At 41.1% G+C, this 24652-nt stretch overlaps 1 protein-coding gene across 2 annotated transcripts in view; it reads left to right on the plus strand.

Annotated features, from left to right (window-relative positions):
• Positions 1-24652, plus strand: part of SNTG1 (syntrophin gamma 1) — a 567484-nt gene that overhangs the window by 261663 nt on the left and 281169 nt on the right. For both annotated transcript variants that reach the window (XM_030553070.1, XM_030553068.1), the window contains exon 2: positions 22492-22546. The gene's annotated coding sequence lies outside the window, so the exon portion shown is untranslated. The remainder of the gene's footprint in view (positions 1-22491; positions 22547-24652) is intronic.

The raw sequence follows: 24652 nt of genomic DNA on the forward strand, positions 1-24652 counted from the left end.
ACATGTTTGACCCCCTGCCTCAAAGTATTCTAATAGATTGGTGAGGCATGATTTCACTTTACAAAAGCCATGTTGCCTCTTCCACAACGTATCATGTTCATCAATGTGTTTGAAAATTCTGTTCTTTACTGCAGCTTTCAGCCAACTTGCCTAGTATTGAAATTAGGTTTACCAGCCTATAATTGCCTCTTTTAAAAATTGGTGTCACATTAGGTACTTTCCAGTCATCTGGTACAGAGGCTGATTTAAGTGATAGGTTACATGTCACAATCACCGTTAATGGATCCGCAATTTCATATTTCACTTATTTCAGAACTCTTGGGTGAATACCACATTGTCCTAGTGACTTATTACTGTTTAATTTATCAATTTATTCCAAAACTTTAATTTGCGACAGTTTTCAGATTTTTCACCTAAAAAGAATGGCCCAGATAGGGGTGTCTCCCGCACATCTTCTGTAGTGAAGACCTATGCAAAAATTCATTCAGCTTCTCTGCAATGGTCTTATCTTCCTTGAATGCTCCTTTAGCACCTCGATCATCCAGAGTCCCCATGGGTTGTTTGACAGGCCTCCTGCTTCTGATGTACTTCAAAAAAACCTGCTGTTAGTTCTCGTGTCTTTTTAGCGAGTTGCTTTCCAAGTACTTTCCTGGCCTGCCTTATTATACTTTTACACTTGACTTGCCAGAATTTATGCTTTCTATTTTCCTCACTAGAATTTGACTTCCAGCTTTTAAAGATTGTCCTTTTTCCTCTGCTGTTTAGCCAGGGTGGCATTTTTTGATCTTCTTATTCTTTCCTGTGTTTATTTACTTACTGTGTGTTTTATTGGGGGTATACATTTAGTTTGAGCCTATATTATGGTATTTTTAAATAATCTCCATGCAGTTTGCAGGCAATTCATTCTTGTGACTGCTCCTTTTAATTTCCATCTAACTAGCTTTATCATTTTTTGTAGTTGCCCATTTTGAAGTTAAATGCATCTGTGCTGGGTTTCTTTGGCATTTCCCCCCTATATCAGGATGTTAAATTTTAATTACATTATGTTTGTTATTAATGAGCAGTTCAGCTATGTTCACCTCTTGAACCAGATCCTGTGCTCAGTTCAAGAGTATATCAACACTTGCTTCTCTCTTGTGGGTTCCAGGAAAAGCTTCCAAGAAGCAGTCATTGATGGTGTATATCTCGGAACCCTTTTCTTAGGTGACACATACCCAGGCAATATGGAGACAGCTGAAATCCCCCATTATTTCATTTTTTGTCTTTGTAGCCTCTCTAATTTCCTTGAGCATTTCACAATCACTGTTACCATCCTGGTTAGGTGCTTGGTAGTATATTCTACTGGTCTACTCTTATTTTTCCATCATGGGATTTCTATCCATAGGGCTTCTCTGGTGCAATTTGAATTTATTTAAGATTTTTATTATGTTTGACTGTTTTTTTTTAACATATAGTGCCACTCTCTCACCAGCATGACCTACTGTCATTCCTATATATTTGGAACCCTGGTATTAGTCTTCCATCGATTATCCCTAAAGCTGTGAGTCTGTTGCAGAAGTCAGATTCTGTGACTTTCTGGACCTCCATGACTTGGTGTGGCTGAGCCCAGGGCCATCCAAGCAGCATGCCTTGGGGCAGTTGGCTGCCTGAGGGCTGCCCCGAGGCCATCACAGAAGTGGTCCCCAGGAGCAGCGGGTGGTGGGAGGCAGTCAGCCCCTGCCACCAGAGCAGGAGGCAGCTGTCTGCCCACAGGGCCCCCCAGAGCAATGGTGCCCCAGGGTCCCAGGAGCTGCTAAGTTTTAGTCAGAGGTAGTTAATGCAAAAGTCATGGACTGGTCCATGACTTCTACTAAAAATACCCATGACTAAGTCTTAGCCTTATTCTTTAGCATCCTTACTGAAAGGAGAGGGAGGGAAGTCATAAACATTAAATACAAAAAGAATGAGAGAAAAAACATCAGTGTAGAGTAACTAGATATACTACCTTTTTTATTAACAGTCTTAAAAATGTCACATTGTGGACTAGAGTTCCTTTTGAGTCTCTATCAAACATAGACCAATTGACCCACAGGTAAAGCAATTATGGTGTTATTTATGAATGTTTGTCAGATTTTTTTTTTTACTCAAATGGCATGCTGTAGAACACAGCTCTGTAAATGTAAATGTTTCCTCCCTGAGAATCTCTAGAGTAATCATGATAAACAGTGTGTGTCTGGGATTTTACATGATTTATTTATCTGTGTTACTCCCAAGTACACAAGTTTAAAGAATTCAGATGTTGGCATTCTTCAAAGATGAAATTTTGATGGTTTTGACCCTAACAACACTAGAAAAAAATCTGTAATTCAAATATGACCAGACCAGTAAGTCTTAGGTTATGGTAGCATGTAGAGTACATATACTGCATGCCCCTTTAGCATGAGTATACATAGCAGTGTACAGGGTGAGGCACTGCTTAGGTGAGCAAAGAAGAGATATGCTAGAACCTTAGGGTGTATACCCTACATGACTCCCAAGAATTGACTCCCCATCTACATAGCTATTTATAGCAGTGTCCCACTCCCTTCTGCCAGATCCTTTCCCCAGTATAGGGAAAGATTCTGGCAGTGGGAAAAGGCAGCTCCCTCCCTCACATTTCTTGTCTCCTTGGAGGGAGACTTAGGAGTAACTCCATTGTAACCAGTGCAAAATGTGATGGCGTTGTTAGTAAATATAAACATTTTAGTCCTCTTTTTCCTGTATATTAAATCCATTTGCATATTAGTTATTCTCCCAGAATCGTTTACAATATTAGCAAAGTGTTTCTGTCTCCTCGTCCTGGTCTGAGCAACACGGTAGTCATAGCTACCTGGAGCTTCCACTGCAGTGCCTCCCTGACAGGCTCCTCTGCCCCTCATCAGGCATGGCAGAACAGCCACACAAGCACTGGGTAAAACCAAAAAGGTGGCCTGTATGAGAGACAGCTTTCTCACACTTGGCAGAGGCTCCCAGGCAACCGATCCTAATTCCCACAGCTACAGGCCCTACCACGCTCCTCTTTCATCTAGTCCACTATCTCCACTGATCCCCCTGAGAGCAAACTGATCCAGAATGAAGGACCCATAGAACTTCTTTCAAAGAAAAGTTCTCAGGGTTGTAGTCATCTTCTTCATGATTTGGAAGTGCATGGGGATCCTAAAAGGCTCAACAAGTGAATGAAAAAAACAAAATTCTGGATGGAGGCCCTACTTTCTAGTGCCATGTGTCAAGGGGGTCTGACAATCTCAGTGGAATGGGCAGACTCGTATCTCCACATATCCATCTGCCCGTTCCGTTCTTCTGACCTGAGGAAGAGCTCTGTGTAAAACTCGAAAGCTTGTCTCTGACCAACAGAAGTTGGGACAATAAAAGATATTACCTCAGCCACTTTGTCTCTCTAATATATCCTGGGACCAACATAACTAGCCCAACACTGCACAGGGAAATTATTCAAGATCTGGAGAGAGCCACATAATGGGTGTAGTGCTTGCCAAATTTTTCTTACTCAAGATATTTGGAAGACTTCTAAAACAAAGACGTGTAAGCAGAAAGTTTAATTCGCATAAATAGATCTTGCATTTGAGTTCTTACTTGGTCGTAACAGAACACTTGTATTGATTTATAAACTCTATAAACTAGGAATTTCTGAGAGGCCGGTTATGATATCATGCAGTCAAGTTTATTTACTGGGAAGTAGCTTTTGTGGTGGCATGCTGTCAAAATGCCTAGAGAATATGCAGATCACACAGGGAAAATGTAGAGCTTAAAATAATATACATATTAAATAAAAGGAAGGGGGGAAAACCAGCAAGAAACATAAAATAATCAAATGATCTATTCTCTGAGGAATAAAACTTCCTGCAGCAAAATCTCTCCTCTTCTTATTTCTTTTATTGCCTCAATAGAGTCTTGTTATCCAGTATTGTTTTGACATACTCTTGTGTTTTTGATCTAATTTAGACTGCAAATGGGAACTTGCCTGTGTCTGTTTGTAGACTTCTATGCTCATCTATGATGCTATGTAAATGTTATAGGCAGGCCTGGTAGGTATTAAGGTTGCTCATCACTTCCCACCATAAGACTGTATACTTAGCTGCTTAAACTGTTGCCAAACTTTAACCATTTGGGATGATTTTATTTATTTATTATTATTTATTTATTATTAGTGTTTTTTCCCATTTAAAAAATTTTGTCTGACTTTCTTTTGAAAAGCTCTAGCATCCCCATGCTTTGGAGCAGGGACTTAAAAATTGACCGGAGATTGATCTCTATAGGTATGTCTACACTGCAAGTGTACATCTGCAACTGGCCTATGCCTGCTGACTCTGGCTTGCAGGGCTCAGGCTAAGGGGCTAATTGTGGTGTAGACAATCAGTTTTGGGCTGGAGCCTGGGCTCTAGGAACCTCTCACATCATAGGGTCCTGGAGCCCAGGCTCCAGTCCGAGCCCAAAGTCTACATTACAATTAAACAGCCCCTTAGCCTGAGCCAGCTGGCCCAGGCCAGCTGTGGATTTCTAGTTGCAGTGTGGACATACCTTGTGTACCTTTTACTCTTCCTGCGAAAATCATCCCAAAGTGGGCCTTGTTATAAGCCTTGGAAAAATCACATTTCGCACATGCTCCATCGAAACTTGGTAGAGCTTAACTACCAAAATTTCCAAAGATTCCATCCTCCATGAGCTCCTAGTGTTGACCAGATTGTGCACATGCCATCCAACAAAGAAAATGAGTGTCCTTCATTCTCTCACAGCTCCTGTGTGTAACACATGTAATTAGGGTGACCAGACAGCAAATGTGAAAAATCAGGACTGGGGGTGGGGGGTAATAGGATCCTATATAAGAAAAAGACCCCAAAATTGGGACTGTCCCTATAAAATTAGGACATCTGGTCACCCTACATATAATGTATGTAGGGAAGGCAATATGCTATATAGTATTTCTTTCCTCTGCCTGTAATTCAGCTAGAGTTCCGTCTTTTCAGCTTTTAATAGATATCTGTTTACCTATTATAGAGTTAAAAAAAAGTGACAAAAATCTCTAAAGGAAAATGTTTACTAATTTATTATACATGCTACTTAAGAAGAAGGACAATTTAGAATCTCCTGCTGTCCTCCACATGTCTGCAGGGGGCAGGAATGAGGTATAAATTCCACTCATATGCCGTGTACTTTCCCCAAGCCTTTGAAATGGGAAGGAAGTTCCTCTGGGACTGATACTAAAGTCTGTTGTTAGTAAGTCTGAAATGACACTACATCATCATTCACAGCAGTGTAGGTGTGTCACCTCAACTGCGCTGCTGTAGCATTTCTGGTGAAGACACTCATTAAGCCAACAGAAGAGAGCTTTCCTGTTGGCTTAATAACTCCTGCCTCCACGAGAGGTGGTAGCTATTTCGGTACGAGAAGCTCTCTCGTCAACATGGTGTTGTCTACATCGGTGCTTAGGTTGATATACCTTATGTCACTTGGGGTGTGGATTATTCACACCCCTGATTAACACAGGTTATACTGAAGTGGAGATCGAGGCTAACAGAAGTGTTTGAATAACTGAGTCTAAAGAGAAACTATGCTGTGTTGTAGCCCTGTTAGTCCTAGGAAATTAGAGAGACAAGGTGAGTGAGGTGACACATCTGATTGTACCAACTTCTGTTGGTGAGAGAGACAAGCTTTTGAGCTAAGCAGAGCTGCTCTTCAGATCTGGGAAAGCTACTGAGAGCGTCACAGCTAAATACAAGATTGAACTGATAAATTGTCATAAGTAACTAGCACGTATTCTAGGGGACCATTCAAGGTGAAGTGGCTCTGTAGTCATAGGACCAAAAAAAGGTTGGGGGGTTAGTGGGTTAGATAGTTGTAATTATTCATAAGTCTAGTGTCTTTTAAGGCCATATTTTTTAGTGTCAATTTAAATTCATAACTTTGGTAATCAGGCTTTTCTTTTGAAGGTGTTGGACAAGGGGAAAGTGTGGGAGATATTGAGCATAAGGAACAAGAAAGAGAAGTGAACTAATGTGTAGGAAGGAGGAAGAGAACAAAACAAAATAGAGAAATAAGAAGGCAGAGGAGGAAAAAGTAGGTCAAATTCTAATAAGAGGAAACATACTGTAAAAGAGGCACCGCAGAAAGAAATGAAAACAAACACACAAAAAAGTGAAGGAACAGAACAGGAGATAATAGGCAAGGGAGACAGAGAGAGACTTTTAAAATGTGTTTAATATCAAGGTGTTACAATAAATAAGAAGATACAGACGTGATAAGTATGTAATTGTGTGGCTTATAAAATTTCCACAAACTTCTCTCTCATTTTATCAGGCTCTTTATCTATAATATGCATCTGTATATTAAGTCAGAAAACTGATTTCTTTTTTCCTGGGGGGAGGGGAAGCCTGCTTGAAATTTTTGTCTAAATATTTGGTTTCCTGTGGGAAAATTCAAAATTAATTGAAATGAAAACTGGAAACAAGTTGAAAATAGTAAGTGCGAGAAAGTGAGGAAAAACAAATTGGAAAAAATAAGGTTCTTCCCCACACACACATGCACACACTTTCTGACCTTTCCTTTCCTTTCCTGTTTCCTGTTTGAGCTAATAGAGTAACTAATAGCAGGAACAGGTTGATATCCCCTATGTGGATCAACAGCACTAGAGGCAAATTAGAGAGATACGCTGCCTGTGGATTTCACTGATTTTCCCAGTGGGGAGGGAGGAAGGGGGGGAGTAAAATGGAAAATAAACAAGAAGAAAAAAAATTAATTGAACGTAAAATGTAAAGCCAAAATATTTATTTAAAAAGAAAACAAAACATTTTGAATTTTGCCTATTGGAAACCACCATTTCTGCTGGGATTTTTTGAAAATATGCATATGCATGGCTTTAGTGAATGGAGGGGAAATTATTCTGAGCAACACTAAAGATACTAGCTGGATCACTTCTGCACACCCCCTGGCCTAGGTAGGAGAGAGGCTGTAGAACAATGGATTGAGGTGTGGGAAAGGGAGTGCAACATAAGGTGTAGGCACAGCAAGAAAGTCTTGGGGTGGGATGCATGGAGTAGAGGCACTGGCAGAGAGTAAATGACAATATCATTTGTCAAAGATCATCAGGGCATTTTCTACCTGGCAGCTTGGCATGTGCATATTATGATGTACTGAAAAGCCTTAACTTTCATTTAATGCATTTTTTGCATACCGTTAAAATGCAATTTGCAAGAACACTGTAGGAAAGCTACTGTTTCTCCCAAGGGCTTCTAATTCTTTCCTTTAGCTGAATTTACTTAATCAGCCATGAGACTGTGGTGATGCCACATTTTCAATGGGGTTCTTGTCACAAGATTACTTGAACTATCAAAATTCATTGCTTCTGCTATGACTGATGTAAACAAACAGGTCACTGAAGTGAAGTTTTGGATACTATGGGAATTTCTGTTGCTTGAAAGAAGTAGTTGTCACATCTTTAGAATACTATGGTGAAAAACACTAATGATGGCGGCACTAGCGAGTGCCCAGCTGCGCCCAAGTCGAAGGGCTAATTCGACTATTTTGGACACGGAGATTGTACCTTGGGGTAGGTGCATCTCCAGACCCTTCGAACCCCTGGCTTGATATCGAGTTAGAGTCTCCACAGTGGCTGTGCAGACCGACAGCCCTGTGACTACCGTTGGGGAGGCACACTGCACTCTAGAGTCTTCCCAGACCATGACTACCGCACGTGAGGTGTATCCCATCTCGAGACCCTCACAGACAACCACCACCGCTGGTGCTATCAGTTGCAACATTGTAGCACAGACTGAAGCCGAGGAGATCCTCCTGGTTCTACCTATGGAGATCTTGAATTCGGTGTTTGGTGAGACTGTGAGGCCCGACACATCTCCCAGACCTTGCGTACCAACAACTCCTGCCAGTGAGCTAATGACATTGGCTACTGACATCAAGAGTGAATGCCAAAAACTGTGTTTGTCTGCAAGTGGGACCCAAGATACTATGCCTACAATAACAGACCCTGTGATCATCGATCACAAACTGCCACATCGCGTTTTGGAATTATTAAATGAGTGGGAGAAGCCGGCTCCCAGGGCAATATACCCTATTGCTGGGGTACTTGGTGATAGAGCTCTTCTATAGTCCACAGACATAATTAACACCTTTGCCAGGATAGGGAAGGGTTTCTCCAACCCTGCTGAGGTGAAGGCCGTAGGGACCTCAAGGTGACAGATGGGAATCTCAGAATAATTAAAATTAACCATAATTCATGACCACATTCACTGGACAGGAGAACCAGGGTTGGACGAGCCACTCGGGGCTCGGTACACCCAAAATAAGTCGAAACAGAAACCCACGTGAGTTTGTTAAATAGCTATCTCTGTAAGGAAAGCACACTTTCTACAGAAAGCCGGTGACATTGAATTAGAACAAATAAAGTGAATGTCCCTCAAATGATAACAGTATATACTGCGGCAGGAAACATGAAATATTCAGTTAACTGGCACAGAGTCCCTTCTTCCCCCAATTAAACAAATTCCAAATGTCGAAACAAACCTCAGATAAAGGGGCATAATGTGTGTTATTGTGGATGTATATGGGGCACATTTATGAGAAGTATTAATGACTTGGATTTGGCAAACCTGTCACAAAAGGAATGATTATGGCAGTAAGCTCAGCTTCAGAAAGGTCATGCAGCAGAACAAAGGACGAGGCTATTTTTGGAACTATTGATGTCTGTGTAGCCCAGGCAAAGGGCTGGCTGCATGCCTTCAGTGTAAGTGACAGCAATGGCATCGGGGAGGGCTGGAAAGACATGTTGGAAGTAATGTCAGGGATGTTAAATTCAAGTCTGAAACAGGAACACAATGTGACATGGTGACCTAGTAGGTGTTCCATAAACTGAATGTCAAGGATGCAATTTCTCAAAAATCTCAAAACACAGGCTATTGCCTTGTACAGGTCAGCAGACTGTTGTCTGTGTTGTAGGCAAGTCAGTTGTGCAAAGCCCTCATCTCAAACAATAATATGAACTTAAACCAACATTGAAAGTATGCCAAAAGTGTTAGGTTGTAACAAACCTTTGAAAGTAAATCAGTCAATAATTTATCTTATCCAGTGCATTCCACGCATTTTCCAAACTTTTAGTAGCTGAAAAATGAAATCAATGATAATGGCAGTCACTCAGAGTAGATTGTGCAAATCTTCATAAGATACTTCTCCTTTCTTACATTCTTTGAGGAGTACAGTTGTTTACAAACCTCTGCAGGCTCTCTGCAACTTCAGGCAGACATAATAGCTTTGGAGTTTGAAAGCTTTTTTTCTACAAACAGAAGTTGCTACAGTGAAAGATATTACCTCACCCACCTTGCATCTCATGACTGGGAACCAACACTGCTTCAACAACAATTACTGCATCGGTTACATCGGGGTCCCATTTTCAAGGTGTTCTTTGCAACTGTAATATCAAGAAATTTCCTTTTTTTGGGGGAAAAAAAAGGCCTCTCACTTCTACTCTAGAGTCCTTATCTCTGTGACCACAGATAATGTTACAAGTCCCTCAGATAGATGTTGGGAAACCCTTCTTTTCTTGAGTAGTTAGAACTGTTTTGCAAGCTTCTGATATATGATATACTAGAAGCATTAACTATCTACAGATGCTGGTGTTTGTTCAAAGTTTTGTGTTTGTGGGGTTTCTACAAAAAAAGGGGGGAGAGTTGAACAAGGAAGCTAAGATGTAACAAATCTAAAGCTGGATTTCCTTTCATCTACAGGTTTTGGATTCCTGTACAACTATTCATTCTTCAGCCATCAGTTATCAAAATCTTAAATGGATAACAAAAGTCAACCTACAAGCTTGTAATGGGGTAGGACTAACCAGGGGTGCTGTGTAGTAATTAGGTCACTGGTTCCGAGCTCTCTCCCTTGCCAGCAATCACTCTGTCACTATAATGGTCCTCCATCCAGTACATAGCAACTTGATCCTCCAGCCAGGTCACCAGCTGAGTTCACCCACTTGCATGATAACAGAGTCTAACAAAATATATGTATTCTAATATCCCCAGAAAAAAGGATCTTCAGCTCACCTCTTGGCCCCTGTGGGTGGCACACCCTTGACTCAGGTATTACGTCTATGTTCCCCCTCTTTTTCTTGAAGGTGGGGGGAAGGAGTTTGTTCCCCCTTCAAGAAAGTGTGGTTGGTAGGGGTCTCCCTCTCTACCAGGCTACAACCCTGGGCCCTAAAAGAGGCAGCAGTAGCAAACACCTTGGATGGCTTTGGGGCTGCCTCCCTGGGCCATTTCCTACCACTTCTTTTCCCAATCCAAGGTGTGGTCAGAAACCTCACAAAAGATCTACCAGAAGTTAGAGTGAAAGGCCTGAGGTAGCTGCCATTTGTGGACCTTTCCCTGCAGCAGGACTCCTTCTGTATCCTCCCTTACTCAGGAGCTCCCAAGACAGGTCTTCTCCTTCTCCTCAGCTGGAGGCCAGACAGAGGGGGTGTCTAGCTCTCATTTAAGCTCTTTCTCCAGCTGAAGTGTGCTTTGCTGGCGCTGCAGGAGAGGATCATCTGGGCCTAGACCTGCTCCTTAACCTCTTGTGTCCCAGTGTGGTGTTTATACACCCCATCACAAAGCTATTCTGAAGAGTTAGAAGTACTGTCATGACAATCGGTAAGCTACTGCTTGAATGTGAAGGAGACTTGGTAAAGATGAAGTGGGATGGGAACTGGTTCTGTGGAATATATGCAGGGGGGAAACTCCCTACATAAACTTTGGTTCCTTTTGAGATGACAAGTTAAAATTTCAGAAATTTATAAAAGCCTTAGTGTAGCTACCCAACAGTTTCTTCCATAGCCAATGAGATGTATTTAGAAATCTATTGACAATAAATCAAATACTGCAACCAAATGATAGTAATAGTTGAAAAAACAATGCATATGTCAAGAGCCTTTGCCTCACTGAATTTTATTCACAAATGCAGTGATCTTTTGGTCAGGTTAACATTTTCTGAACTGAGTCATATTATGATTTATTGAATACATTTAGTAGTGATCTATGTTTATAAAACTTGTGAACATTTTCATTCCTCGTGTATGGGAATGAGGAGTGTTAAAGCAAAACAAAACACCCAAACTGCCCCTCCCCGCAATGGACAAAAGAAATAGGATGGGACCTAAACAAACACCACTGTTTGCTTCCACTCAGGCAGATCTGTCAGCAAGCAGGAGAAGGGGCATAGTTCAAAGCTGCAGCACAGCTCATGCTGGCTATCTCCAGAAGTTGCAAATAGGAGAGCAGACCATGTGTAGCACTGGGAAATGTTAGGTTGTGGAAACATCTTTTATTTATATATATATAATACACATTCCAGTGGAAGTGGGGGTAAATCAAGATACACCAAGGACCTGTTAGTACCTGTCAGCAGGGACCCACAGACACCTAGTGTGTGGCAGGTTAGTGTCAGGCAAGTTTACACCCCAGCTTGCCCTGAGCTAAGTGTTCATGTAAACAGGTCCTAACTTACATCAACTGAGAATCTGGTTCAGTCTCTATATAAAAGACATGCATAATGGTGTGGTATAGTATAAACATTTTATCAGTATGAGTTGGTGATAATGCAGGATTGAACCCTAAAGTCACCATTGAAATGAATGGGATTTTTGTGGTTGAATTGTATGAGAGCATGATCAGACCCTTAGTGAGTTAGAGGTTAGCCCAAACAGTTCCAGTAAAGGTATTAACCCCCCCCCCCATCAGTGTTCTGCATATGTTAATTTATTCTGTGAAATATATATCTTAGAAATATTTTAGTGTATATTTAATTTTTTATTGGTACTACTTTTCCCATCCATCCAACTGGAAGTCAGTCTGTCTTACTTTCCAGCAGTCTTGGCCATGAAAGGATAGAAAATGTTTAGAAAACCTCCAAGATTTCCTAAAACAGCTTTTCCATCCATCCTCCTGAAATTCAAAAGTGTAGTACCTAGTTTAAATACATGTGCTATGTGTTTCATTAGAAAGCTAGATTCTGCTCTTTCTAGCTCCTGTTTCTCATCAGGTTGAACCAGACATATAGACAGTAAATCTGCCAACAAACCATATAATTCCTCTTTTGGACCTTAGTCCAGTGTGGTTCTAAAGAGAAAGATCTGCACTGGGGAAAGAAATAGGAGCAAAGGCTACTGTATTTGTAAGATCCACTTAAGCAACTTCCAAGAGCCTTACATATGAAAAACTAAAATGCTTTACAAATACTATTTTATTCTCCTAAATCCCTTGTGAGATATTTAGAGAAACCAAAACACTCTAGGGTAAGATTTTTACCCTCACCCCACCCTATTACACCAGATATAAGGGACAGAGTGCTATGATGGGAGTCTAACAGCTTGGATCCATCTATGTGTATGTTTTGTGGGCAGGGGTGAAGAGGAGGATTCTCCTGGCACAGAAACTGAGGAAGACGGTCACAAGCTGTTTTACAAGGACTCCCTCGTATGCCCAGGAGATCTGAGTGAAGGACAGAGGAGGGGCAGATGTAATAGGAAGTCAGATCACCAAATGCCAGTGGGGCCCCAGCTAATGTAAATAGGGTTGGGGGGGTCACACTCAAAGAGCACTATAACCCTTTCATTAAATCAAGGCCTAGCTGAACAAGTTTTCATTGAGTGGGGCCTCTCCTCCTTTCCACCTTGCTGGCCTACTCGATTATTTTATTGGCCAGCCCCACACTCTCTGCCCTCCCACTTCTCAGACAGCATTCTGCCCCCACCTCACACTCCCCAATCTGCTTCCACTCCTCTGCTTTTGGTTTCCAGATACAACTTACTTCCACTTCCCACATTCCAGAGCAGCCTCCCCAAGCAACATGCCATATATGCCCTACCAGTGTCCACCCTCTCAAGTCACTCTAATTTTTAAACTGCCTGTGAGAAAGAGTTTGGAATGTATGAGTGATAGTGTCTTCTGGGGGAAGGATTATCTTAATTTGACAGAGAGAGTTTAATTGTATAAAAAATTTTGCATCAAGTGAATTGTCCAAGGTCAGAGAAGAGTTAGAACAGAGTTCTATGTGCCAGAAATCTCCCGACCGGGCTTGCCCCCACCCTGTGCCATGATCATAAAACAAACTTGCCTCTATAAAGTTATCTCCTCATGGCTTATAGATTCATTACTAGTGAACTTTGCTGTTCCAGATTGTTCTCAAATCCAGATTTTTTTAATCTCTGAAAAGGGTTATAATTATTATTACTTATTGATTTGATTTTACCCAAGTTTGACAAGCCAAAGAAAGTCTGAACTCCAGAATGAATCAACTTGTGAATGCTGAGTAACCAGTCCTAACCAGAAGCCCAGCATAATAGCTACCGCAACATATATTCAGTCTTTTAATATGGTCTTGTACTTCCTTGATTCTTACTTGACAAACTTAACGTTTGTACAGTGAATTCTTAATTGGGCCTGCTGATTAAGAACACTTGCAATTAAAATAATAAATTATGACAAGTAAATGTTCTTCTTGTTTTAGCCAATTTAAAATGAATTAGACACTTGAAAAGCTTGTTAGCAACTAATTGCCAACATTGGTTCTTTTGAAGCATGAGCTTCTCTAAGAGCTGGACATTTCATCAAAGAGCTTTATCGGGTGATTATAGTACTTTCTTCATCACTAGAAGAAGAGCTCACAGCATTGGTGAGTTTGCACACTTCATCTGAATTCCAGCGCTATAACCAGAGACCTTAAAGCACATAAAGCTTGATAGCCTCAAACTTTGAGGGCTTGTCTCTATGGCTATTTAATGCATGACAAGCTTGGGTATAAACCTACAGCGGCTTAGCCTGATGTGGATCCAGCTGCCATGCATTAACAGTTCTGTGGCCCACCAGTATGTCCAAGTGCATCATGGAACTTCTAGCGCATGGTAGCAAGATCCACGTGGTCAGTTAGTGCGTAGCTGGCAAGTGTGCTGCAGGTTTACATCCTGGCTTGCAGCACACTAAATCGCTTGTCATAACCTATTCCCAGATTTGGACCTTAGCATCCAAAATATGGGGGTTAGCATGAAAACCTCCAAGCTTAGTTACCAGCTTGGACCTGGTAAAGCTGCCACCACCCAAAAAATTAGAGTGTTTTGGGGCACTCTGGTCCCCCCAAAAACCTTCCCTGGGGACCCCAAGACCCAAATTCCTTGAGTCTCACAACAAAGGGGAATAAACCATTTTCCTTCCCTTCTCCCTTCCAGGTGTTCCCTCCCTGGGTTCATGGAGAGAGACACAGAAGCAAGCTCGGAGAATCTAAACAGAGGGATTCTACCCTCTCTATTTCCAGTCCTGGAAAACACAAGCACCAAGAGAGAGCCAAGCTCCCCCCACCCCCCTCCTTCACCAAGAGGGAATGCAAAGTCAGGCTAGTAAATCTAACACACACAGATTTCCCCCTGACTTCTTCCTCCCACCAATTCCCTGGTGAGCTACAGACTCAATTCCCTGGAGTTCCCCACTAAAGAAAAACTCCAACAGGTCTTAAAAAGAAAGCTTTATAAAAAAGAAAGAAAAAATACATAAAAATGGTCTCTCTGTATTAAGGTGACAAATACAGGGTCAATTGCTTAAAAGAAATATGAATAACAGCCTTATTCAAAAAGAATACAATTCAAAACACTCCAGCAACTGCACACATGTAAATACAAAAAAAAACATATAAACCACTGTTTTCTGTACTTATTACTGGGAAACAGAAGATTAGAAAGCAGGAGACAGAAATCCTCTCATAGCCAAGAGAGAGTACAGGCAGAAGACAAAAACAAAGAACTCAGACACAAACTTCCCTCCACCCAAATTTGAAAAAGTCTTGTTTCCTGATTGGTCCTCTGGTCAGGTGTTTCAGGTTACTCCTTTCCAGGTGTAAGAGACATTAACCCTTAGCTATCTGTTTATGACAGCCATGGAAACAAGCCTCAGGCATTTCGGGCTGTGGGGTGCAGTGATCTGTGTATGCAACTCTTTGTGGGACTGGTCTTAATCTTGAAGTAAGTCAGAGCAATAGATTGTGTTTACAATTATCTTAATGATAGTAAATGGCTTTGATAATTAAACTTAAAGGTTACATATTTTAAAAAATGCAAAAGGTATGGTTCCTGTAATAACAAGACCTTGTTGAAAAATAATGTTTAGATATGTAAATATAGATTTGGCAATTTCATCTTAGGCTTCCAGTTTGAAAACAATGGCCTTAACCTGGTTCTTTCAGAGGACTGTGGTGCACGCATGCTCCTGCAAATGTATTCTAGCACCAATCCCTTGGGCTGTTAGGGCAAATTGGACACTGTGGAGAGAACTTCATTACAATTTCAGTTAGAAATGCTTAGAAACTCCCCCTAGTCTCTCCCAGTATCTTATAACTTAGATTCTTTTTCCTGCCAAAACCTAAAAGAGGGTTTATTCTTCAAGAAGTACCAATTATACATAATGTTTGAAAGGTATTTTTTCTTCCTTGGTAGTTTTTGAATTACTGGTGAGAAAGAAAGTTTGCAGAGCTCAAAAAAGGTGTTTTTGTTTTGTTTTCACTCCCCAACAATTAAAAATTGGATGAAGGGATTTCCTCAAACGCTCCCCCCCCTCACAAAAAATGTCAAAGATTCCAAGGCCAGGAGGTACTACTGTGATCCTCTAATCCAGGGGTAGGCAGTTTATGGCATGTGTGCCAAAGGCGGCACACCAGCTGATTTTCAGTGCCACTCACACTGCTCAAGGCCTGGCCGCTGGTCCCAGGGGCTCTGCATTTTAATTTAATTTTAAACAAAGCTTCTTAAACATTTAAAAAACCTTATTTACTTTACATACAACAGTAGTTTAATATATTATAGACTTATAGAAAGAGACCTTCTAAAAATGTTAAAAATTATTACTGGCACACAAAAGCTTAAATTAGAGTGAATAAATGAAGACTCAGCACACCGCTTCTGAAAGGTTGCCAGTCCCTGTCTGATTTCCTGTATAACACTGGATGTAGAATTTCCCCAAAGTTATTTGTAGAACATAGCTTTTAGAAGAACACCCACTCTTGAGTTAAGACCAAGGGGATGATGATAAAGGCATAAATGACAGAGTCAAATCTTTGAAAATCTCATCAAGACACCTATTCTGAAATGAGCTCTATCTGAGACAAGCCCTAGTGACTTAAAGGGGCGGGGGAGGCATGGCTGGTCGAAAGAGGTCTGTGTTTGCCTGTGAAGAAGTCATTGCTTGATTGGAGCCCAAATGTGGAACATTTCATTTCCACAGGAGACTTTTGCACTAGTTTGTGGTTCTGGGCATGTGAAGGCTGTGGGGGTTATATGGAAAATTCAAACATAACCTTGTCATAACTCTAGTCCCAGATTTGGACCTTAGCGTCCAAATATGGGGGTTAGCATGAAAACCTCCAAGCTTGGACCTGATACTTGCTGCCACCACCCAAAAAATTAGAGTGTTTTGGGGCACTCTGGTCCCCCCGAAACCCTTCTCTGGGGACCCCAAGACCCAAACCCTTGAGTCTCACAACAAAGGGAAATAAATCTTTTCCCTTCCCCCCTCCAGGTGCTCCTGGAGAGATACACAGACACAAGCTCTGTGAATCTAAACAGAGGGAGTCCACCCTCTGTAATTCCAATCCTGGAAACAAAAGCACTTTCCTCTTCACCCAGAGGGAATGCAAAATCAGACTAGTAAATCTAACACACACAGATCTCCCTCTGACTTCTTCCTCCCACCAATTCCCTGGTGAGTACAGACTCAATTTCCCTGAAGTTTCCCAGAAAAGAAAAACTCCAACAGGTCTCAAAAAGAAAGCTTTATATAAAAAGAAAGAAAAATACATACAAATGGTCTCTCTGTATTAAGGTGACAAATACAGGGTCAATTGCTTAAAAGAATATTGAATAAACAGCCTTATTCAAAAAGAATACAATTCAAAGCACTCCAGCAACTATAGACATGTAAATACCAAAGAAAAGAAACACATAACTCACTATTTGATCTCTTTGTCCTTACACTTGGAAAAAGAAGATTAGAAAACAGAAATCACTTCTTAAAGCTGAGAGAAAAGCAGGCAGACAGACAAAGACTCAGACACAAACTTCCCTCCACCCAGAGTTGAAAAAAAATCCTGTTTCCTGATTGGTCCTCTGGTCAGGTGCTTCAGGTGAAAGAGACATTAACCCTTAGCTATCTGTTTATGACAAACCTGAAAGAGAGCTTTCACAGTGATGATAAGCATGACCGACTAAGTGCCAGGTAAATTCTAGTAGCTGAGTCAAAGCAGTTGTTCGCCCATTCAGGTGAATAATGCGGGAGAAAATGTAATGATATTTTACTCATCCCACCCCCAAAAATGAATTACTATTCCCAGGCAAGTGTATTGTTTCCAGACTAATGTAAGCTGTAGTTATCAGCTAAACTTCATTCATTAATATATCCCTTCTACGTACACATACCTGTGCAAGTAAAATTGTATTCTGATTGTGTGATTGTAACCAAGAGAAAGAAATGTTTGCATTGCAAGTAGTCATTCTACTTGGCTAATGGCATGTTCAAAATTATACATGTTTATTACTGCTACTGAAAATGCATGACATAATCTTTTGTCACCTATCAGTTTACTAAATTGTATGAAAATACTCTATCAGGAAACTATGTTGTGAAATTATATCTTCTGCAACACTGAAATACGACCTGATTTATTAAAGGAAGATCAGAATAGCTCAGTTACTCAGTGCATTATCCTAAATGAACCAGAATTGCTGTCCACAAGGGCTGCCATAGTCTTCAACTATATACTATTATGTTTTTGTCATTATTTCCCTTTAGAACAAGGATGCTTAAATAAGGTAGTTCAGTAAATTTTTTTGCAGTATTTAATACATGCTTGTTCTGCCAAAGGGTGCAGGGGCTTTTACAAAAATTTAACTTTTACCCCTTTTAGAGGGACATGTTCTGTGGCCCCCTGCCCACCCCGGCAGGAGCTTGCGCTTCCCTCTTCTCCCTCCCCACCATTGCCCTAGTGCTGGGAGGAGCTCTTCTGGTCCCCCGCCCCCCACTGCTACTGCACCCCTGTGGCCAGAGGAGTTCTGTGCCCTGATGATTATTGGGGGGCCCCATTCCCCTGGTTTTCCTCCCCTTGTGCATGCCCCTGAGGGAGCACCAAATTCAGTCCCAGTATCTGTCATGTGTTATATTGTTTGCATATATCAGCAGAGATGACCTCAACAAGTCTGGTAACTCAGAAGTACAGGAGAGAGAAAAATTTACTAACTTTTCAAAGTCTCTGTTTATTTATATATCTCCTCTACAGTTCCCTGTTGTTACTTTTTTTGTTTGTACATTTGGAAGCTCAGATGTTCCCTTAAGCCACTATTTAAAAAATAAATATTCGAAAATAAGTACATAGCAAAGGTGCTAGTTCATCATGAAGTGCATGTATTTAGTACAGACAACTTATTCCCCAATAAATGTTTACCTTTTCTGATGTCAAGAGCTCTTTAGCAAATTTATGTGACTTGTTAAGAGAGATTCCTAGTCTCAAACTAAGATGTATAATGTTGTCTATAGCTCCTATTCAGGAAAGCACTTGAGCATGTGTTATGTCTATCCCTGTTCAAGGCAGCACTTAAGCACATTCTTAATGGTCAGTGCTGTCCTTAATAGGGAAGCTTTCTAGAATTTGACATCATTTTGTGGTGTTGTGCCTTGTGTGTTCTATGGTGAAGACAGCTAGCTTTATTCATAATGACTGCTCTGTTTCTTGAATGCACGTTAGTTATGGGGCTCAAAATCAATAACAAGGAGTTATATCCCATGTATTGGTATGAAGAAAATGTCCAAATCTTCCCTATGGACCAGATCTTGACCCTTTCACCCTTCACCTTTGAGATGGGCACAAGTATCTCTACATACTTCCATAGCTTATGCACTGACAATCATAGGACCTGAGTATGAAAAGAATTGTAAAGGGACACAAGCCTATAGGTCCTGGAGCATAAGCCTCAACAAGCAAGATTAGGTTTCAAAACACTTTTCTAAGGTGAGGTGGGTTACTAAAAGTCAGCGTGTGTAAACACTGTTTTTTGGTATTCCATCGGCATTTTGCCAACAAAATATTTCCAGCCTCATGACCGGCATTAACTTTGTTGGCAGGAGAGCGCTCCTGCTGACAAAGCCGTGGTCACACTGCCACTGGCGTCAGTAGAACTTTTGTCTTTCACGGGGGGGCTTTTTTAAGTACTCATGAAAGACAAAAGTTTTGTCGACAACATCACAGTGTAGACATACCCTAACATTTGGAAAAGAGTACGGTAAATGAGTCGAGAACCTGTTTCATTGTACATGTCTAACCCTTCAGTGAAGAAAGTCTTTAGGATTATAATAGCAATGGTGCTTTTACTGAACACTGTGAGAACAAAACTATAAATGTAGATGCCTATTAGCTCTTGGTGAGCTTATAAAAAAGATGGAGGGAGTAATGATGTGTCTTTCAGTCCACTGCATCCTAACCTGAAAAGCCTAAAATGCTGGAAATTAATTTAGAGCACAAGCTGTGAGATCACATAACAATCTGAGCACCATAAATAGAGAACATTAGCCCTATACCTGCAGGTATGTACTTCCAACAGACATCACATCTTCTACTCTTTACTTAGGGGAGCAGAAACTTGTACATATGAACAGCTGGAGAGAATGCAGGATTCCATGTGGGGATTTGACTGGGCTGTCTACTAGAAGCAGCATGATAATATCCCAATAGTGTTCCCTGAATGGTGAATCAATAGATCTTACCATTTTGCCTTTTGACTTTTTTCACTTTTTTTTAGATTAGTTTTACTTTCCCTGAGAAGCAACACAACTGGTCAATTATAATTGGGTATTATATTATATATAAGCAAAATCCTTTTTGGCTAACTTCACATAGTTCAAATTTGTGGTTGTTAGCATGTTTAAAAGTAATGCATTTGCCAGTGTCTGAACATCCACTAGTCCTGGAATTGCTACGTTTAGCCATACCCACTTGCAAATTGAAGGCAGCCTTTATGCTAACGTTTGATTCCTCGATACTAGCCTTAAAAGAGGCTCCCTGTAGCCATAATGTTTCGTCCAAAGCAGGATCTGCCTGGCTACAGCATCTAGCTTCCTGAGACACTCTAGAACATTGTGTGCAGACCTAGCAGCTCCCGTTATTCCTGTGTTCTCCCATTGTTTCAAGTAGACAGGACTTCAGTGCTCCCCACACTTCAGAAGTCCCTTTAGTGTGGTCTTTACTAGCCGTGGGTACTAAATGTTAGAGATTTGCCAGCCCCCTGGACTCTAGGGCTTCTCATGATCCACATATATATCCTAAATGTAGCCTGGCTTTTCTGCCTTTGACTGGCTATCTGGAATGACCACTCCCTAGCTGAAGTAAAGTAGGACCTGCCCCGAAAGCCTTCTTTTCTGTCTCCCCACTTACTAAAGAACAAAGCCCTTCCTCCTTTGGGTTATAGCTACAGTGCCAGATGCAGTATTGGAGGTTGTTTGAAGTGCTTTGTTTTCCCCGTTTGTGTCTGAGTGAAGTTCTGCCTTCCATACTTTGGCCTTTCCCTGGTCACAGGTCTTTCCACTTTCAGTCCCTACGACTCACTTCCCCTTCCATAGCTTACCATGTCTTATGGATCTTCCTTGCAATTTCCTTCTCTAGTATCAACTGATTTCCCTCCCTGTCTCATAAGAGGGAAGCTAAGCAGAAGCACATTTAAAAATCTGAAGCATGAAATAATTGCAGCCCTTCCCAGCATGTGGCTAAAGCCTCCTTCCTAAGGCTTGCTACTTAGAGTGTTTGCTCTTTTCACAGGAGTTGGGTCTTGGGTCCCTTTTGTGTGTGTGTGTGACACTTGGTGCCTCCAGCAAAGGTGACTTCTCAATGAGCCTGGGACACAAGCAGTGCTGTCCTTTGCAAAAACAAATAATGCTACTAACAGGCAAAAGTATAAAACCCCGGGACACAAGAAACATGAAAACAAACCCCAGCAAAAAGAATGACGTACCCAGAAATAAGAGTATAATAAAGGGAGTACTTTACTGGGAGCAGGAAAATGGGATTTAAGGAACAAAAAGGTTAGGGTTAACTAAAAAATATTCAACATTAACAAATGGACAAATTTTCCAGCTTCCAACACCTCACGACTCTTCCCAGCTCCCTCACTGGCACCTTCCCAGGCAACTATAAGCTGAGGAGAGTGTGGAGTAAGGTTACCAACTTTCTAATCACATAAAACCAAACATGCTAGCCCTGCCCCTTCCCAGAGGACCCTGCTCACTACATTGCCCCTCTCTTGGTGGTTCGTTCTCCCCCATCTCACTCACATTCACTGGGTTGGAGCAGGGGGTTGGGGTGCAGGAGGGGGTGAGAGCTCTGGATGGGGTGCAGGATCTGGGGTGGGGCTGGGGATGAGGGGTTTGGGATGCAGGACAGGGTTCCAGGCTCAGGGGTGGGGCCGAGGGAATGTTTTGCATCAATATTTATATTGCAGCAGGACACTATTATCCTATAATGACAACTTATTCTAATACTAATACCTAATAATTGGAGATATACCAATCTCCTAGAACTGGAAGGGACCTTGAAAGGTCATCGAGTCCAGCCCCCGCCTTCACTAGCAGAGCCAATTTTTCCCCAGATTCCTAAGTGGCCCCCTCAAGGATTGAACTCACAACCCTGGGTTTAGCAGCAAGCAGGCAAATGCTCAAACCACTGAGCTAATGTTCCATAAACATTAGCTCATAAATAAAGTAAAAATAGCTAAATGCATGCCAGGTGTGTATTGGGATGAATGTATTGTGGATGCAGTCCCAATAATTTGAGTATGTGGTGTGCTGAGACATTTTATAATTCCTGATTTCTATACCATTCAGTCCCCCAGTACTTAAATGTTTCACTAAATTTACTGCTCTGATAATTGAAGTTAGCTTTCTTGCAGAGATAATGTTTGGGAATACAATTTTGTGAGTCCAATGGAGAAAAAAAAGTATTCATGCATAAAGCTTTTTAATTAGTAGGAAAAATCATCTTTTTACAAAAGGGAATGTTATGAAAAGCAAAACTTAATTATTTCTGAAAGATTTCTTTTCAAGTATTCTTACTTTCAAAATAAGTGGCGGTAGGGACAACATATCAAGCAAAAGGTCAGTAATACAGAACAGCACATTTGGATAGCTAGTGCAATAGGAACATCAGCTCTCCCTTAATCACACTTAATAAAATCAGTTGGTGGACTTCATAAAAGCCGGGGACAATTTTTACCGGCATTGTATTCATCCTTACCCTCCTGCTGACTTAATCATTCCTGCTCTTAAGCAATGACTATAAACAAAGCTCACACAGAGGAATGCAGTGTCTTCCGGCTTAATTTAGATAACTACCTTTTATGTTTTGCAATCTGTTTGTTCTAGTTTATAGTACTGAGTTCTAATGAAATCTTTCTGTCTATTTTAGACAAATATCACTTGCTGTGCCATAGCACATGGATTTCAGGACCTCCTGTGAAGAGGTAGGATCAGAATGTTTTATTTTCAAAGAAGTGATATGAACATTAATATACTTTTTGGTCTTCTGTTCTCAATCTTTTATGTCTGAAGTGCAAGGAAATTGGAACATCAGATGTAATTGCAGCGTGCTTTCTAGTGGATTATGTGCCTGTTTACTTATCAGTGTTCTAATGAGGTAATTATGAGTGTTGAGAAAATAAGACTGAGTTGGAACCTGATAATAGCCTTCAAATGTGTTAAGGGCTATTATAAAGAGAATGGCATGATCAACTGTTCTCCATGTCTACTGAAGGTAGACCAAGAAGTAAGCAGTCTGCCATACATGTTAATTATACTATACTTATTACGCTATTCCAACTATAAGGATAATTAAGCACTGGAATTGGCTTCCAAGGCAGGTTGTGGAGTCCCTGTACTGGAGGTGTTAAGACCAGGTTAGATAATATCTGTCAGGGATGGTCTAGTTTTACATGGTCCTGTCTTGACATGGGGAGACCTGTCGAGGTCCCTTCCAGCCAGTGGTGGATTATGATTTTGCTGCCCCTAGACCCTGAAATAATTGCCACCCGCAGCCCCATATGAACATATTAAACATCATATTTTCAATATCAACACCAATATTTTCACTTTTTACTTCACTACTACTTTCAGCTATTTTTTCTGTCTCACTGTCGGCACTAACTGATGTGCAAAATAGATTCCTTTGTTGTATGCTTGCTATCATTTCATTTTCCCTCTATTTCTTTTGTATAGCATTTTTTTTTAAACTGAGAACCACTTAATTTCTTCCTTCCGGTCATATTATTAACGTTTAGGATTCTCGCGAGTTTGTTTACCAAATGGCATTATTCTAGCATTGGTGGTTTTAGTCAGGGCTGGATTTAGGAAGCGCTTTGCCCAATTCAAACAGTTTTGACAGGGCCTCGGCAGGGATGACTTAAAAAAAAAGAGGGGCTTGTACTCACCGAGCAGTGCTCCAAGTCTTTGGCGGCGGGTTCTTCACTCACTCCAGGTCTTTGGCGGCACTGAAGGACCCGCCGCTGAAGTGCCGCTGAAGACTTGGAGCGAACAAAGTACCCACCATTGAAGTGCTGCCGAAGACCCAGAGCACCACCGGGTGAGTAAAAATTAAAAAGGCGCCTCTAGCCAGGGAAGGGATTCTCACTGAGCATGGGGCCCTCTTAGGTGCGGGGCCTGATTCGGGGACATTGGTGGAATAGGCCTAAAGCCGGCCCTGGTTTCAGTACACGCTATGATTGGTAGAATTGCGGTGTCACTGATCCCACGATTACAAAAATGCTGCTGTTATACATTTGCCACCTAAGGCCTATGCCTTGTCAGCCTAGGCGATAATATGTTGCTGCTTCCAGCTCTACGTTTCTATGATTCTGTAATTAAAGCCCCTGATCCAGCAGTGAGTTTTGTGTGAAAACACTCCTGTAGATCTCATTTGGGTTCCACACATATGCAGGGTCTGCCTGCATTGACCTTGTGGCAGGATCAAGTCCTAGATGAGTGTTTTATTGCTTGAAACCTGTGAGGATTTGTATAACTGGAGAAAAAGGAATATGCTGGCAACATAACATGCTATCAAAATCAAAGGAGAATCAATCAGGGGGTTGGGAGTGTTTTGGTCAACTAAAAAAAAAATTGAAAACTTTTTTTCATTTCTTAATTCTCCCCCTCCTCACATAATAAAAGGCATTTTGTTCCAAAATGAAATGGTTGTTTTCATACAAAATACACACATTTTCAAAAATTCAATGCAAGCCAAAATAATTTCAACCATCCAAAATTTACAATTTTCCAGGGACAAAAATGTGTTACTTTCAATACTTGCCACCATTTTTTTTCTTGAAAAATGGCAGAAGTTCTTCCAGAAATAAATTTGCAAATGTTTGTGCAGATATCCAGTTTTTCCTTTGAATATACATGATGTAAAAAAAAAGTACATTCTCACAACTTTAGTGATTCGTGAGCCTCTGTGTTACATTATTAGGAGTGAGGCCAGTTACATCTACCTGGATAGCCTCATAAATACATTATTATAGTAAAAATCACTGAAGGAGAAACTGCAGTCTACAGACCAAAAAGAACAAACAATAGGA

This window comes from Gopherus evgoodei, chromosome 2 (assembly GCF_007399415.2).
Source record: "Gopherus evgoodei ecotype Sinaloan lineage chromosome 2, rGopEvg1_v1.p, whole genome shotgun sequence".
Classification (NCBI taxonomy): Eukaryota; Metazoa; Chordata; order Testudines; family Testudinidae; genus Gopherus; species Gopherus evgoodei.